The 19,012-nt window shown below is 36.5% G+C and overlaps 1 protein-coding gene across 1 annotated transcript in view; it reads left to right on the top strand.

Moving 5' to 3' along the window:
- Nucleotides 1-19,012, top strand: part of FMN1 (formin 1) — a gene marked incomplete at its 3' end in the record, with an annotated part of 99,742 nt that overhangs the window by 5,251 nt on the left and 75,479 nt on the right. The gene's annotated exons all lie outside the window — the stretch shown is intronic.

Raw genomic sequence — 19,012 nt, 5'->3', positions numbered from 1 at the left:
TCTGTGTTTCTTTCAGCTGTTCATGGATGCCCAGAAAGCAGTTGTGGCAGCAAGGACACTGCAAGCAGTTGTAAATTGCATGTGATGGATCAGTTACATCTGCTTTTCAAGTAGTAGGGGGACTGCTTTAAAGCACTGTGCACAGGAAAGAATTTGTGTAGCCTCCTGCAAATGAAGGAAGGTACTGTTAATGAGTAGGGCTGATAACATGAAAAAAACAGAGTTTATATTCACTGTTGGTCTTACTGCTGGTGGGGGGTGGGGGAGTGTGTGTGTTTGTGGGATCTTTGAAAATGAATATGAAAGTGGCAATACTTAATTTACTTCTAAACTCAGTGTCTTCTTTTTGAGAGTGGTTGGTACCTTAGAAGTGCATGTGTATACTGGCATTTCCGATCATGCCCCTTGCCAAATTTCCAAAATTCCTTCCCAGCCACCTAGTACCTTGACCTAAGAAGTAGGCTTCTAAAAATATGACATAAAGAAGGTTAATTATCACCATTAAACTGACTGATCTCAATCTGAAACCCTGTTTGTTACTTCAGTGTCTTGTCTGACATCTGAGATCAAATGAAAAATTTCAGAGTTCAAAAATGATGGGTGGCAGGGATATTTGTGATTCCAGTCTTCCTCCACTGATGTTCCTGCATAGATGAGTATCTATAACATAAAAAATGCTGAAGTGACTTGTTTTAACTTTCAGCCAACAATTTATGTTAGTGTTTTAATTTCTGTGATTAAGATTTTAGTCTACAAAAACAATAGGAATCTATATACAAGCAATAGTAATAGGCTGAATTATTAGGCAAGTATTCATTTAGCACAGCTTTATATTAGGTTTAAACAAAATACATGTGTCACAAGTGTGATCATATCCAAGGATAAATGTGTGGACTTAGCCTTGGCACTTCTAGGAAGGTACAAGAGTATGGACTTATTTTATGAGGTAGCATAGATCTTTTTCATTTGTCATGAGAAATTAGTATTTAAATTTGAAAGTCTCTCTTGCAATTCTGCAGTTAAGTCTTTGATTTCCATCATCACTATGCACTGTGGCAGGAAGGTGGGGATATTGAGGGAGAGGATTCCTGGATTTTTGATCTTTTCTAACCTTCTTGTTATGTTTTTTCTCATTGTTCTTGCTGCCTAGTGGAAGCAAGAAATTCAGGCTTAATTTGGCCTACGCAGCAGACATCATAGTGACTCATAGCAGCTTGGAGGAGCAGCTAACTCCTTCCTGAGGCTCTTAGTCTGGCTTGATGTGTGGGAAACCAACTGAAAAGCAAATGGACAAAACAAGGAACACGTGTGTGGGGCTGACTAGGCCTGTAAGAAATATTAGAAGTGAAAGAAGTTAGTGAAAAATATAACTCTGCAGCAGTTTTTTATTGTGCCTTCGATAGCATCGTGTGCAGTGACAGTATTGACGTTCCTGACACCCTAATCTTGAGTTGAAAATTTTGAATTAAGAGGATTATATTATGATATTTTATGGGGTTTTTAATCCTTTAATTCCTCTGTTTCCATAGAGCAAGTGACTGCATTGTCAACTGGCACTCTATAATTAGCACAGCTGCTTACATGGTTCTCTAGAGAAACTGGAATTTCTTTGAAGTGTGTCAGTCTAAAATAGTTGAAGTCCAGAAAGTCTCTAGTACATTACACCATTTATATTATGGTAGACTAGAAAAAAGGTATTTTAATTTGTAGTTACAGGTTTATTCCATGGAAATCTTTCTTGTGTAATCAGACATTTCTGTGCATATTTCTGTGGTCCTAAAGTTCTGTTGTCTTCTAAAAGTTTCCTTCTCTTTTTCCTCCATAATTCTTAGAGAGTTTTCTCCCATTTTTAAAGCATTAAATCTGATAGAAGGGAAGATCTGTCAGCTGCTACATATGGTGAAAATATCTGGCCAAGTAGAGGAGACAAATGCATGTTTATACTGAGCAAACTCATCTATGATACTAGATCGCATAGAGTCCACATATAATGAGTGTCTCAGCTGCTGTGTATGATTAGATCATCACTTGCAGCCTCTCGTGTCCAAGAAGAGGAGTTTAGATATGAGTTCTGCTGCTCATAAAGCTACCTATGTTTGAAGAATAATCTCCATGTTAAAGTGGTATGGATATACAGGTCCTATGATTCCTATTAAAAGTGCGTTTTTAGGCATTAGGTTCAAAATAGTTCTCTTAAGTAAAACAGGTCTTTGCTTAAGCAAAACATGAATTTAAAAAGTTAGAGAAGTATGTGACATTACTGCGGGAGAAAATGTTAAAAAACCAAGTTGAAACATTAATCCATTTAGTGCTTTTTTTCATTACATGTTTTCTTGTTAATTCAAATGTCTGTATTTAATATTTAAAACCCTGTTCTCTCACAGCCTGGCTATTCATCCTTAAAGCTGCAGTGAGGTAATGCTGTTGCTGTGGTGCTACAATTTCTGTAACAGTCTGTGATGCTGTAAGAAGAATTTTCGGGGTAAATAAGAAAATCAGGAGGTGACTGAGAAAGCCCTTATTAAACAAAAAGTGTATAAGTAAATGGTGAATGAAATACAAAATAATGGCAGAGGTTTATTGCCAAGTCTCAAATAGATTGGAGCTTTAGTCCCTTATGCTCTGAGTTCCCAGCAAGAAAATCACTTTATGGTCATGATGTAAATGCAGAGAATAATCAGTTTACGCGAGAAAAAGAGAGGCATAATGCTCTGAACAAAGAGATTAGAGGTAAGAACATGATTTCTTTTCTGTCTTTAATATAAACTTCCTCTGCACCCTTGAAGAATTTGCATTTGTCTCTAAAAAAGCCAGCGCCTGATGTTGTTAGTATCCTGAAGGCAGTTGCTGTAACAGTGGCTGCTAACAGTTGGTCTCATTTGGGGTTTAGTTCTGGGATTCTATTATAAATTTTATTGCAATGAATTGGGTAGAGCAGAACTACAGCAAGAAGAGTATTATGGATTTGGTGGAATAGTGGTTTTGTGATTTAATGGCGACTGATCAATTTGATGCGATGTCAGAGTGCAGGTGGGCTGCATAGAAGTCTTGTAAATTATTTTACTACATTTCACTGCCTTTATTGTGCAGGAATATTTGTCTATGTTATGTCAGTGTTTCATATTCTGACAAATACACTGGCTTGTTACTGAGAAGCTGAGTTTGTTATTACAAGCCAGATTCTTGTAGCCATGTTATATTCCTCTAGAGTAACAATGACATTTTTTCCCCTCCCTTAAGCTAGCTGAAGCTATAATTTTATGGATTTGTATGGTATTGGCCACAGTGCTGCTTGGAGATCTCTACAGTCTCAGACAAATGGGTTGTGCATGTGCTGATCAATACAGCAGCCATTTTTCCAAGTATCTTGCAGCCCCATCTGCTAAGATTTACTTTGAAAATGTTTAAAAAAAAAAAAAAATCAAAACCAAGCAAGCAACAGACCCTTACTTTGCTTTTCTCTCCCCACCTCAGTGGATACTGTCATTCATACTGTGCCTCTTGAGATAGGAACAAAAAGATAGGAACCTGTTAATGCCACAGATTTGTTGTTAAGATGCCTGTGTTCCATTTCCAGCCCTTTTGGTACCTTCTGGAATGACATCAGGAGAGTTGTGAGACCTTTCCAAGCTTCAGTTTACCCATCTGTAAAATTCTGATAAGAATCCTGACCTATTTTTCAAGTCAAATCCAATTCCTTTTCTGTTTATAAGCTATTGGCATTAGATAGAGATGCAGAATGGAAAAGAATACTGACTTTCCAAACTTAAATCTGAAAAAAAATCACAGTACGTAACTGTACCTAAAGCCATGTGATAAAATGTTCATGCCCTCCTAAACACTGAGGAGTATATTGTTACAAGGTGAGGTGGAAGAAGAGTTATGCTTCACTTTTTCAATAAAAATCCCTTCTTTATTTCCATCATGCATACTGTCTATGGAAATATAGTAATTTTAGGATACCTATTGCTTTTGAGTCTGGATGCATCTGTTGCAGCAGATGCGTGACAAGAACATGTTTTACAGTATATAAAGCTATATATGGATGCATACACCTGTGAGGCCATAGGTAACAGCATGCTTTAGAGTTTACATACAGAACAATTCTGGTCCACTCCAAGTAGAAACTTGATTTTTAAACTACATTTTTCCTAGTGAGAAGATTAATCTATTATCTGAATATAATGAAGGCAAGCTCTGTGAATTATTTATTTTACTGGAGTTTTTATTTTGAAATAAATAAAATAAATAATTGGTAGGACTGCTGTGAGTCCCACCAGTATGATGTGGCAAAGGCCCAAAATGGTCTCAGGGTTTTACGAGGTGATTCTTGTTATGTAATTGAAACACAGGGAAAAAGCAATTGTGTACAGCACAAGAAGAATGACTTTGTATTTTATTTCCATGGTTCTGTTTCAAAACGTATGAGGCCCTTTGTATAACAGAAGTGCCTCTGAGTTTTATTGAATTTGCTTTCCTGTTTGCCAGTCTTACTGTTCACATGATCTGAAGTTCTGTTTGGCCCAGCATTTGAACGTGAAAGATTAAGATAGTAGTCTGAATGAAACCCCAGGTCTGAGCACCTGATGCTTTCTGAAAATTTGCACCTGGATTTAGAACTGCTTTTTAGTTTCTTTTTAGTTAAATTCGATACCATCCCTGCCAAGTTTGACCCCTCCGCTACGCCACAGACATATACTCTTATCTCTAAAAAAAACCCAACCCTATTTATTGTACATTTCTTAGTTTTGTATGTAGCCATGTTTTTAGTTCGTCAACAGTTCTGAACTTGAGAATTGCTGTGAATATACTGGGGAGGCAGTGTGCCTATGTGTGTGGATATGCAGTGTGCCTACACTCACCCACACACACACCCATATTTGAATAAATATACCCTTATATTTTATGTAGAGCATACATGCATTCTCAACGTGTGCTTACTATGTATTGTGTGATCTAGAATAAGTGCTTTGTATTTTAAATTTGTGCTAGATGAAGTAGATAGTCTGTAACTTACCAAAGAAATTCTGTAATAAATTTGTTCCTCATGTTTGCTGATAAGGTGTTATTTGTTTACCGTATTGCATTGATGAATGTGATCCTGTAATAGATTGGGTTTGTAAATATGAAGTAGGATGTTTATTGAGAAAGAAATCATGTTGAATGTTCCCAGCAGCAGTATCTCTGATGCTGTCTGCCTGGGAGGGTGACAATGACAAGTGAAACTATTCAATTCTGCTATCAGGTAAATGAACTGCAGCTGTAACCTCACCTGTGACAGGAGAGAACTGATCAAGTAGCTAAGTTACTCAGGTGACTGCTTCTGAATAGTGCTTTATACTGCTTTGCAGTCAGAAAGAGTAAGAACTATTTTCTCCATTTCCGTAACAGAGAATCAAGGGGTTGGTGGTTTTTCCTTCAGGAGGTGGCTTTTTTGTGGGTATCATTGTGTTGTTCTCAGGGAATTCAATGAGTGTAATGTAATAACTTCATTTTCTGTAGTAAGTTAACTCTTATGTCTTCTATATTATTTCAATATCCAGACAGTATTTAGATACTGGGCTATTGGCTTGCTTGGGACTGTTTATTTTTTTCATGGTTTAACCCCTATCCAGCAACTGAGCACCACGCAGCCGCTTGCACACTCACGCAGCTGCTTGCACACTCACTCCTCCTAGGATGAAGGAAAGAATCAGAAGAAAGTGAGAAAACTCATGGGTTGAGATAAAGACAGTTAAACAAGCAAAGCAAAACTTGCTCATGCAAGCAGAGCAAAACGAGGAACTCTTTCACCACTTCCCGTGGGCAGGCAGGTGTTCAGCCATCTCCAGCAAAGCAGGGCTCCATCCCATCTAATGGTTACTTGGGAAGACAATATATTATCACTCTAAGTGTCCCTCCCTTCCTTCTTCTTCCCTCAGATTTATATGCTGACCATGACATCATATGGTGTGGAATATCCCTTTGGTCAGCTGTCCCAGCTGTGTTCCCTCCCAACTTCCTGTGCACCCCCCAGCCTACTAACTGGTGAGGCGGTGGGAGAAGCAGAAAAGGCCTGCGTAAGCACTGCTCAACAATGAAAACATCCCTGTATTATGAACGTTGTTTCCAGCACAGTTTGAAATACCGCCCCATACTAGCTACTGTGAAGAAGAAACAGCAAAATTCTCCACATGTCCCTCTCCATCTGTCTCCCTTGCTCATATCTTCCATATTTTCACTGTGCCAGAATCTTTAAGGTGCTGAAAACCATTGATATTTTAGTCTTGGAGGGTTCTTCCTTCCCTTAGAAGTCTAAAAAAAAAAATCAGTCGAAGTGAAGGATGTCTGTTCATTTCCCAGTCTGGGGATACTGACATCCTTATATATATTGAATTTGGGGTCTGTAAAAGAGTTCAGGTTCAATGGGAAGTAAAAAAAAGGAGGATAGGTAGAGTAGATGGGGTGGGATGAGGGAAGAAGGATTAGAATAATGTGTCAAAACTACATTCAGTGTTGTTTTAGCCAATCCTCTATCCTTAAAAAACAAGTAATTCTAAGAATTTCTTTAAACACAAATCAATTTTAATTTCCTAGTTTTAAAAGGATGCTTAAATGCAAAACTTGTTCAGAAAGTTTAAGGAAGTCTGACTGTCAACTTTTTATAAACTTAAGCTTTGGACTTTCATTGAACAATCATCTGCTAAAAAACGTGTAAGCCACAATTCTTCTACTTACTTTAAGTTGCATTTATGTAGCGTTTCAAATAAATGTGTGTATTTCTCCCAGTGTTACTATTTCTGTGTGAAAATTATGCTTTATAAACACCATTCCAAGACTGGACAAATAACATGTTTTTAAATTTTCTCATGACTGTTTATTTGAAGAAAAGCCTGAACATTTGCAGCTTTTTAAGACTGTGAAAAATCCTGGAAGGTCCCATCAATGTGCTTGTGAAAATAACTATATAGCTAATTAAAAAGGTGCAGCTGTGGTGAGTAGATTCCCTTCTGCCACCTGGTGGTTAAAGGGGAAAACTACATGGGGAAATAGCGGAGGCGGAAACTAAGAGTAATAAAAGGGAATATTGAAAATGATGGGACCAAGGGCTACCAAGGAGGTAGAAAAGATTAAGAAACACCCACTATTCTGAAATTAATGAATCAGATGAATTAAAAGTTATTTCCTTTATGCTACAGGGTGACGTGCATATCAAGAGGTAGATTGCACTCAAGCTTTGCAGCTTTGCTTCTCTAATGACTTTTAGATTGTGTTAACATTATTTTACATGTTTCCACATACTGAGTTTAATGTGTAAGATTTCTTACAAAAATGAATATACTGACCAGAAGTGGCTATATAGGTCATTTATCTTCAAAGCTTATGTAAAACTGTTTATGTGAAATTTAAGGAGTAACTCACACATTTGAAATGTGAGTTATGGAGGTTTTCACATAAGATTTTATTTAAAATTATTCAAGTAGTTAACTTGTTTTATTATCAAAGAATAAAAGGTATTTTTTACATAGCACAGTTTTGAACACAAATAAAATAATACTGAATAGTATTTCAGTGTGTATACTTGCTTTTTGCAAAAGTTTTGGAGAATGAAAATTGCCATTTGAAACATTGTGACTTACTGTATCCAGTATTCCCAAAGTTGTAGGTTAAATTTTCAGGTCACTAGATTTATCAGTGAAAGCTTGTACCTTTTCTTTTAGAAAAGGTGATGAACAGTGCAGCTTGCTCAGTATCGTGTCCAAGATTTACATGAGCGTGTATTGTGTATATTTGTAAATGTTATTGCTGCTCTGTATTCAGATAATTTCTGTGGGATTGTACAACTGAATATATTTACCATTTGCATAAATTACGTAGGTTGTCCAAAACATCCAGATTTTATTTCATGTTTCATTTTCTATGCATAAAGAAAAAACATGCATGCTGTAGAGTGTATTTTCTTTGCAAAACAGTGAAGAATGTCTCATATTTTACTAATCATAAGAAATATATTATATGCTTCATTTCTACCACCCAGTGGTATATGTCATACATTGGCCACTGTTATTGCACAGTCTATAATTTTTTTTAAAAAGTGCATGTTTTAGAAACAACTTAAAAAGGAAAACAAGGAATTCTTGAAAGCGTTTCCACCCCCAAAATGTGTCTTCTAATTAGATTGTATTCAATGAATCTGTTAGAAGAGGCTAAGCTTTCTGATCTGTGTTGCTCTCCATGCCTTTCCAAACAACATAAAAAGACAATAGAGTGAGAACCAGTGTTATTTCCGATTGAAAATCTTGAGGAATGAATAAAAAACCCCAATTATTTAATCATTCTACAGTGTGCAATATGTAATTATGTGTATATTGCAAGCTGAGAGCTAAGGAATGTCCATGGATTTTTTTCTACATGGTAGGAATTTATTTGAATACTTACTACTTGATTTTGATTTGATTTGATGGACAGTGCTAATATCTAGGAACACTCAGCAAATAAATCAATTAATAAACAGTTGATAATGTTTTGCAAGACAAAATGGCATAAATAGGAGCTGAAAATACTGACTGAGGTATATGTTTGTAGTAATGAATAAAAAGTCTGCCAGACTCCCTGCTAGGATATGTCTTTAATGAGTGTAAAAATACAAATTCCCTGTGTGAAGCTTAAATACAATCTTACTTATGCTTTTGTCTCTAGCTCACCTAAAGCTTTACAAGGAGGGACCACCAGGTGGGTGGAACAGTGTAATGTTGTCCGTCTGTGTCTAGTCTTTGGTCTCTTGTTGCTGTAAAGGCACTGTTTTGCCTTTCCTTCGTGGAATAAAAATGGTAAAGGCAGAGTCTGCAGTACCTCCCAGTGTTTGGGACTAAAGACTACAGAAGTTCTGTAATACAGATGAGGAACTGATTTTAGAATTCTAGCCTTTGTTACTTCAGTTTCAGTGGCCACTATTCCACTAAAATGAGTGGAACGTAGGTTGATGTCTTTGACTTTCAGATCCATCTCACAAAATTGTGAAATTTTGCGAAGTTAAGATTTGAAGTCTGATCAGCAGAACATCACAACTGAGAACTGGTGTATTACTTTATCTTTTTTTTTTCCTCAGCTCTCTTGTCTGTGAGCAAGCTACAAGTCATTGTAACCCATCTTAGAGATAATGTAATATGCCTAATAATTGATCTTGTTATAATCTGACAGTGCTTATCCTAAAACCCTTTGAAGCAAAGAATTTAGTGAAAATTTAACTGGAAAAGTTCTTTCTGAGTTGATGGGCGATAGTCCTCCATTGTGAGGTGTATCTTATATAAAACTGAGGTCATAGCTGAATTTAAGCAAAAAAACAAGGTAAAGTGAATTGATGATGAGGAGTATTGTAGCAGCATACTTTTAGTGATTTGAATAAATGTTGCATGTAAAAAAGTGGGAACTGAAGTGTTTGTACAAGACCTAAATTTGCCTTGTTTACTAGTTTAGTGCTCATCAGTTTGGAAAGATTAAAGGGATGATAGGTTTCTGATTTTCCATAACCTTGATGTATTTGAATGCATGCTGGTCCTTATTCAAAACAGTTTAACGCACTTAACACTGCCAAAGAAATACAATAAAATCCCATTGAAAACTGTGTGAGGTCTAGTTAGATGCTAGCTGATAATGCCATTAACAATGAATCAGTAGATATATCTTTTGAAGGAAAAGGAGATTTAATTGTGCTTTAAGAAAGGGAATAGACAATACTAATGTGATTTATGGAAGTTTATTTCAGATACAGCCTGCTGTGTCTTTCTGTGTTTTCTTGCCCAGTTTTGTATCCCACCAAGAGCAGGACACACAGATCCAATCCTGGCCATTGTTGGATTTCAAATGAAGCTTAAGGAACTAATTTCACACAGACTCTCATAGCTTGGAAATTCCTTTAAAGCAGCTCTTTCGAATTAGTGAATTAAAATCTGTGATAACTAACTGAAGCAGAGTTGGAGCACAGTTTATTTTAAAAGCGGATTTTCTGATAGTATTCCTCTTTTTTTCTACAATGACTTGTCACTTCTGCAGTTGCTTGTTGAAGTAACTGACATAACTGAATAAGGCATGTTTCAAAGCCTTTATATTTTTCCGTGTTTTCTCAAATAAGAGAAATCGACATTTTCTGGGGAATACTTCTGTGACAGCTGAGATTGCAGGGGGGTTTTGTGGTATTTTAGGCGAAGACTGACTAGTTTTGTTCTGATACGATAAAGGTGGTGAACCTGTGTACAGGTTTCATAAATGTGTTGCTTTTTCCAATTTTTAGTTTATATAATCCATAACGTACATGAAGTACTCTGAAATTTCAGTCTACCTTTTTTGCTAAAATAAATATTTGAACAAAAGCTTCCTAAAGACATTCTCAAATTATGAAATACCAACTCCCTAATGATTAAAACACCCTTTCTGAAGAACAAGAAGTTCTGAAAGTTCTGAGTTCCTTTTAGTGTAATATATTGCCTCAGTATCTCTAGCCTGTCTTCTTTATTTCTCTAAGTTAAAAAACTGTCATTATACTGTGTATGAATGATCGTTACTTGTTTATTCATTAAACAGTTTCCTGTTCTCATACTTTTCAAGGAATTACAGTATAGCAATCTGCTGAGTGAAAACTTTCCAGGATTTAGATTTGGGGGGTGGGGGAGGTGTTGATCCTTTTTTGGAGTTGAATTAGCAATATTAGATGTTTTTGGTGAATATTTGGTGTGATTATTTTACAAGACTTACAAACAAATCTTATGACCAGGATAAACTCTTGACGCATTATATCACTGAAGAACAAGTTACTCCTTAATTCTACCATGAAACATCTTTTAGATGATGATGCAAATGGACATCATATTAGAAGAAATAAATCCAAAGGACTTTGAAGTCCTGTCCTGTTCCCTTTGAAATTTCATAATGAGAGTCCACTCATGTTCATTACAGCTGCATGAATACTTCTTAGGAAATAAGACAGTGTTCAGACATTTTTTGCATTAATGAAAGCAACTTTTATTAGAACTTTTTAGAATATCCTTTCATATACTATCAGTGATCATAGGGTAGGAAAGTTACATTAAACTGTCATTAAGTGGGCTTCTGAAGAGTCTCGTCTGACAGACTCGTCTCTCCCTGACAATTACACTGCTAGCATTTCCCATTTTCCTCTCTTGAAGTAGACCCTACCCTACAGGACACTGGGAGTGGTGTGGAGGTCCTAGAAGCACGTAGGAATTTAGAGTTACAGGCCACTCATGTGATTTACTGCCTGCTTGGAGGCTGGGCAAATGAGCAAGCTATTACATTTGCCCATGCCATAAAAATCTCATATTTATTCCTTCCTTTCCTATGGAACAAATAAGTAAACAATATCTTAGAATTGTTCGTGGAACAGAAAAAAAAATCCTACCACTCATTTCTACCTAAAAAACTGGGGTTCTGAGATGAAGGAATTCTGGCTTACGCAATGTCTACTGACCATACAATATATGGTTCTGATTTTAAAGGTCTTCTATATATGTAACTAAAAAGATTAGAGGTGTAATTATTTTGGAATTTTCAAACTAAACCCTCCTTTCAGTATCTTTAACACTTCGATATCCTGGCTTAATTTTCTCTGTAGAAGCCATAGACCCAAACAGGCCCACAGAAGTTAGAGGTGTATTGCCTGGGGACCATGTAAATACTAATGTACTCATTCACACTGGGGTATCAAGGGCCTAATACTACTAGAATATGCTGCTATTTTAGATACTTTGTTTTTATGATTATTAAGGGTAGATTTGAGCCCTTCTGTGTTACACATTTTATTTGCAAGATTAAGAAGGCCAAAATTTGAGAAAACACAGTACTGTAAAAATTAGTCAAATATATTGAATACATCTTCCTTTGTTTCAAATTATTCTGTGTTCAAGTTTAAAACTCACAGTTATAAAATATAATAACTTTTTAGAAGTGTGTGCTTTCTGTTTAACATTATCAGGAGAAGCAGCCTTACATTTTTCCCCTTACATAAATTTTGGTATCTGCCAACTTTTGGGGTTCCAGGTACTTTTGGGTTTTAATTGATATTCAAGAGAATGTGAATAAAACCTTCTGCTGTCATACGGGTACACCCCTTTTGCTCCACCAGTGTAAGTGGCAGTAGGCATTTGTCCACTGTTTCACAATATATCATACTCTGTTGTTTTCACACGGTTGATGTCTGTGATTCTATAATGAATTCCATTTCTGCCTTCTTAGAGCATTTTAAGCCTTTTGTTCACCTCTTGTGCATCTTAATTATTCACCTATTTTTAATTGTTTGGCTTTGCTTCTTCAGCTTTTCCATAGTGCTTCCACAATAATCTCTTACCTGTTTACATACTATCTTTGATGCAATTACAGGACACAGAGTTGCTCCCTCCTTGCAGTGGGTCTCATTTCCTTCTTGCAACTCATTACTTTGTTGTAGATGTTCATTCCATGATTTTACTGGAGAAATTAAAATGTTGTGGTACCTTATGATAAAGAAAATAGCCCCTTGATTTAGATCCAGATTTCTTTTCCTGATACACTAATATCTTTTTAGTCAATGGATCCTTATAAGATCCATATTGCTAACATGCTTTAAAATCACAAAGCAGACTGATACCAAATCTGGAAGTTAGCTAAGAAGGAATGTTATATCTGTCTTTGCAATATTCAACGCTAAAATATTTGTTTAAAGTCAGGTAAGATACTAATTAAAATTAATTTTTCCTGCAGTTGTGTATAGGCAGAACCAAATATAGTATGACTGGAAGTAAAGTTATTATATTTTCTAATATTGACTGTATCTGTGGGTGGCAGAAGAGGGTCATGAGTGGATCATTCTAGAAATCGTGGTGGGTTTTTTTTGTTTTGTGGTTTTTTTTTTTCTTTTGCAAGCACCTTCTAAAATCAGAGAGTTGAACAAGGACATTTCACATGTATATGCTACTATCAAATAAAATTGAACAAGCCAATCATTAGGAAACAGATAAGACAAAACAATCTATTAAAATAAAAATCTAGATGAAAAACTAATAAGATAAAAATTCACATCCACAACAAATGAACAGTATGTCTATAGCCATTAGTTGCCAAATTATAGTTTGAGTTCAGAGGAAAAAAAGTTTTTTAATGGAGTACAAAACTGCCACCCAGTGGAAGTGGCTTATTTTACATTTTCTCAATCATCTCCTCTTTCAGATTTTTCAGATCAGAGATCTGTTTTCTTGTCAACAGAACGTATCATATATTTGTTCACGATGGAAATTATTCCAAATTTTCTTGTTTTGAACATAATTATATTTATGACAATAATGTTTCAAACAAATAATACAAAAAAAAAGGACAATTGAGATTTTACAAAATAACATTTAATGTACAGGGAATATTGGAATGCATATGTGGAGCTAGATTTAGAAAAGCTCCATGTGTCTCTCATGCCTGGGAGCCCAGCACTGGACACAGCACTCCAGGTGCGCCCTCACCAGTGCTGAGTAGAGAGGAGGGATCACCTCCCACAGCCTGCTGGCAACTCTTCTCCTAATGTGGCCCAGGACACTGTTGGCCTTCTTTGCTGCCACGGCACATTGCTGGTTTGTGTTCAACTTGATGTCCCCCGGGTCCTTTTTCTGCAAACCTGCTCTCCAGCCAGTTAGCTCCCAGTATGTCCTGGTACCTGGGGTTGTTCCTTCCTGGGTGCACGACGTTGCACTTCCCCTTGTTGAACTTCATTAAGTTTCTGTCAGCCCATTTCTCCAGTCTGTTCGGGTCCCTCTGAATGGCAGCATGACCCTCCACCTTATGAGCCACTACCCTAGTTTTGCATTGTCAGCAAACTTGCCGAGCGTGCAAACACTCTGTGACTCTACACTCTGCACATATTCATAAATGAACTGGAAAAGTGAGACTTGAGAAGGAGAAGCATGCAGATGGTATGAAATTAGTAAAAATAGTGAAGATAAGGCCTGAATACAAATTTAACATTCTCTCGTCAGAATGCAAATTATTTTTAATGAGAATTAAAAAAATAAAAAGGCAAAGGTAAAAAAAATCTAAAGTTGAGGGACTGTGCAGTAAAAGGTCACACGAAATCCAAAATACAGAATTATTAAGATGTGCACTGAAAAAATCCTAAATACATGTAGAGAATAATGAACTCTTGGTCTGATCATTACTCTGAAAAGAAGACCTTGATGTTAAAATAGATCTTGGGAAATGTTAGCTCAGTGATCAAGGAGCAACTGGAGTGGCAGGAAGTAGTAGGAAAGAAATAGAAGATAAAATCTTAATAATAATCACATAAATAAGTTTCTAAGAAAGAAGAAAGAAAGAAGAAAGAAACAGCGAATGGGAAAATGGTTATTAACACTTGTTCACTGCTTCTTCCAGCACAGGAATTGGAGGCATCAAATGAACCTAACAGGTGCAGATTCAAAATCAACAAGAGGGTCTTTACCAAATGTGCAGTTCTTTCCTGCAGGACTTTGTCTGCTTGCAGTTTTAAAATCAACAATGAGCATCCTTAGAAAAGGAAACCACTTGCAAACTATTAAATATGCAAACTACTTCTCTGTTTTAGAAAGTTCCTGAATTGCAAATCAAGCTGCTGGGAGAGTATACTGGAAAAGTACCACTACCTGCTGTTTTTTAATTTTTTACACATCACCTGCTTTTTGGCTACTGAGATGGGATACTAGGTGAAATAAGCTTTTGGCTTGTCCCAGCAGAGATATAATTTTGTTTACTGTGAAACTGAATGGTTTTTATTTCACAGTCGCACTGCTCTGTGCTGTTGCAGTTCTCAGTTTACCTCTTCAGGGGCCTGTAGAAAAAGAAACAAAATCAGACTTCGCATTGTGCCCCCAAACCTCTGCAAATTAGGACTGTATGACAAAGTAATGAGGACTATATGACTTCAATCCCGAAGTAAGATTTTTTTGATTAATTCACTGCATTTGGAGTGTCTTCTGGAAACTGAATCAGTTTCTGGTAAGAACTTGAGCTCCCTTTTCCAGCATTCTGCTGCTTTAATGGCCTACAATGGGTGTATCTTCCCAAACTAGATATTTTCTTTTACTTATGTAGCTATTTTTTCCCCTATTGTGCCTTAGTGCAGCTCTTCCGTGAAATCTGATTGACTGGATAACCTCCAGGTACCTTCACTGGGTAATAACTATTTCCCTGAAAGTGATCCAGATAGGACTCAGAACTTGGAAAAGTGATTTCATCTAGACCACACTTTGTCCTGGTTCTGTGTGAAGAGAGGATCTTCACAGTTCAGTGTTGGTGCATTAGGTGCAAAATCTGTATGACAAGTCCTAGAGGCAGAAAGTACGAATGCAAACAATGAAAGTGCAGAAGAGTGTTGGTGGAGGGAAGGATCATTTTGTCCTCACTATCATTCTTGTGTTAATGAGGTCCAAGTAGAGTTTCGGTCTATCTGATAAATCTGTATGATTACCCAGAATTAATTAGATGCCTGTTCTACCTACCAACTACTGCAAAACATGGGAGTAAATGGAATTTCGAGTTTCACAGCAAGGAATTTTTTTTTTTTTTTTTTTTTACAATTACTAACGGATTTAATTTTCCAACAAAAAGGGAAACTGTGTGTCTTTAGTTTTCACCAAGGCCTCTATCCAGCTTCCCGTCTACTTTGCCAAATTCCACGTTACTTAAAAATAAGTATTTTTGTGAAACATTTTTCACTAACCTGGTACTTTAAAATATATTGCTAACTACCAGCATATGTAACAAATATTTGTACTTATTTAAGACTTTATAATGTATAATCTGCTTTATCACACTACCTTAGAAAAAAAATCCAGTTTTATGAATGTTTGCTTTAGCTGGCGTGGTTTAGAGTTAGTGACTGAAGGAAGCATCAAGTTGCGTTAAGTGAAGAGTATGCCTGAATGGGCAGCAAATTCCATCATTTATTAAAGTTTTCTTGAGGTGGAGTCTTCTTAAAACAAAGGAAAAAGTAGCAAATTAAAAGTAGTAAATTAAAATTAAGAGTGATGGTTGGAGCTGAATTGATGCAGTGAGATTGTTTACTTTTGCCCGTTTGCCATATGTAAAGGACTTAAGATTTTTGTTTCCTCAGTAATGAAATCCTAATTTGCTTGTGGTCATTTTTCAGGATAGGAGCACTTGCCATCTGATTTGTATCAGATTTATTTGTTTCAAAAGCCCTTATAATCTGAGTAATAATCTGCATGAGGGATAGCTAGCTTGCTTATGCTCTACTACCACTCTCTTCCCGGCAGGCTGCTTGGAGACCAGGCAAGTACAACAGGATGTTTGTACAATCAGCCTTCTGTTACCCAGCATAATGAAAGGTTTTAAAACCTCAGAAAATAAACCCCTCTGACATTTCACAAACTAGGGTATCTGCTAGCATGGAATACAGTAAAGTCACCTTGTGACACAAAATCAAGTTGGATCTATAAAGCCAGGGTCTAAGGAAGAAGTACTTTGCCATCTGTCAGCTTCTATCCAATAGACAGTTTCTTCTTGTTAAATACAATGGTAGAAAGAAAAAAAAGAAGCTTATGCTGTGGAATGTCACTTTATTGCATAGTAGACAATCTATTAAATATGTTATAGTAAATCAGTTAATGATACACTTGCTCTTTTGCAATAGCAGTGTTTTAAGTAATGAATTAGGTTTATTAATTCTTGTAATCTAGCACATTTTAAGGAATAAGTAAACCATAAAGGAATTGCTACTCCCTATCTTACTTCTGCTTTAAGATTAAACAAAGCAATCTCTAGAACCTAATTTGGAGCTTTCAGCTAGTAGAAGTAATGAAAAACACATGCCAATTTCAAATGATTGTATCTTGCAAAATGTCTGTCACAAAAATGACATATACTTAATTTTAAAAATATTCTTCAACTTTTTATGCTGTGTGTTTAATTTTTCATCCGTTGGGGTTCTTCCAGCATTCTCTGACTGCACAGCTACTTGTGCCAAGATAAGAAAATAAACAACAGAGAGTTGGGAATGGGTAGAAATGGTGAAAAATCTGCTTTTGGTTCCAGTGCAGGTCTATGTCAGACTATGTGAACTATGGCTCTCTTACCCATATCCCTAAGAATGTTAAGCATTGGGCAATCCCACGTAGAAAATAGATCTTTTGTTAAGGTAGGTCTGTAGATCTGTATCCTTCTGTTAGCCAAACTAAGAACTGATTGTTAACAGCATTTTCAAAGGCTGTTGTTTGCTTCAGTTACCATGTGAGCTTAAAGAGCTAAACTTGAAGTCAGGGTGATCATAAGGTTTGTGCCTTGCAAACTGAGTGAGCGCCAAACCAGCTGAGGTGCCAGGAGGGTCACAACTTTTTCTGGGGACCTGAGGCAGCTGTTTCATTAGTACTGTTTAGGTGAGTGGATAAGCAGAGCCTGTGTCCAGAGGGAGTATCAACCAGTCAAAGGAATTAACATCAGAAAACCTATGAACAAAAATCAACCTAATGAACCTAAAACCAAAAATCCTAACCGGTTGTGATTCCAGTAGAGCAGTTAGGCAATTTTCCCATGCTGGAAGGCTCTAAGTAGAGGCCTGTTAGAGAGGAAGGAGGAGTTTAGGTAGATATTATTACTAGTTGGAATCACCCACGTTTTTTATTTTGTGTCTTGTAAAATACCAGTCTCTCTTGATTTTGTAAATCAATTCAGCTGCTTGCAATGTAGCTTCACCTGCATTTGAAAAAAATAGTTTTGCATTAAAAGCTTACACATCATACAGATTTGAGGGTGATGACAAAGGTTATCTTTCCTCTTTCTCCATGTGCTCTCAAGAGAAAAAAAAAAAAAAGAAAAAAAAAGAAAAACACTTAAGCACTGGAATATTTTACTGATCTGTTGCTTTGGTCCATGCTTTGAAGTTTTAATGCTGTTTTATTGCTTCTACTGTTCCAGGGACCATACAAACTCCTTAGTGTTACAGAACATTGACAGTAAAATTTAAAGTCTTTGAACTATTTTCAGTCCTTGTTTAAATTAGGATTTGATTCCGTTTTTAGTCAGGGAAGCAGGACCCAAGCCAGGCAGCTGAAAATACACTTTTGGATGAATTTTAATTTGGAAGCAGATAGAAGTGGGGCTTTGATGGTCTAAGAATGAACTCCAGTTGCTTGCTTAGGAAGGGTGTAGCTTCTGGACCAGTGTCTTACAGAAGACTGGCTTCTTTTAAATCATTACACAGCAGTAAGGAAAGGTCTTCTCTTTCTTCATCTCGCCCAATGTAGCCATGGTCAGGTCTGATGGAAACCATAGTATGAGACCCAGGTTCTAGAGGTTCATTTGGTAAATCTACACCTTGACATTACAGCCACCACTAGACCTGTGTAAGCAATTCTCAGCCTCCTCATTTAATCATTGCCAATTTAAATTTCTGTGGCTTTGTTTCATGCTTTCAGTGTTGTTAGACCTTTGGATTTTGTTATAGTCTCACTAAATGAAAGAGCTATTTAGTATCCTGCGCAGGTACTTTAGCCCTGTAATTAATCTTCATCTGATAGAATTAACACAAACACTTCTTTGTATCTCTTGCAGTTGGGTACTTTTCCAGGTCTTCCCTTGTATTTGTGATTGGTCTTTGTCCAGTATGTCTGTGTATAGTGATTGATGTTTACAGTTCAGTTTAAGCCATTGTATTTAATGCATGATTTTTTAGAATTCAGGGGTTGTGTGTGCATGCATGTGTATGTCATAATATCTTATCAGATCTGCATTTATCTGCAAAGCTAAGCAAAACTAAAGTTTACTCTTGTTATTTCAGTACGACTTGCTGTTCCCCCATTTTCCCTTCTCAGCATGGAAGATTTCTTTGCTTTATCATCTGTGTCAGGAACACCATGTGGAAGATCTGGCCATGTGGTCTTAGAAGATAATGCTAATTACTGTGTTTAGATTTTCTTACTCATCACCACTTTGAAATGTTTTCTATTTGAGAGCCTACATCTGCATTCTGGACCCAGCAGTGTTGTATGAAATATACTATGCTGAA

Source organism: Eurypyga helias, unplaced genomic scaffold (genome assembly GCF_000690775.1).
Source record: "Eurypyga helias isolate BGI_N326 unplaced genomic scaffold, ASM69077v1 scaffold5177, whole genome shotgun sequence".
Taxonomy (NCBI): Eukaryota; Metazoa; Chordata; class Aves; order Eurypygiformes; family Eurypygidae; genus Eurypyga; species Eurypyga helias.
Note: the sequence above shows the minus strand (reverse complement) of the source record. Positions and strands in the feature narration are given on the sequence as shown.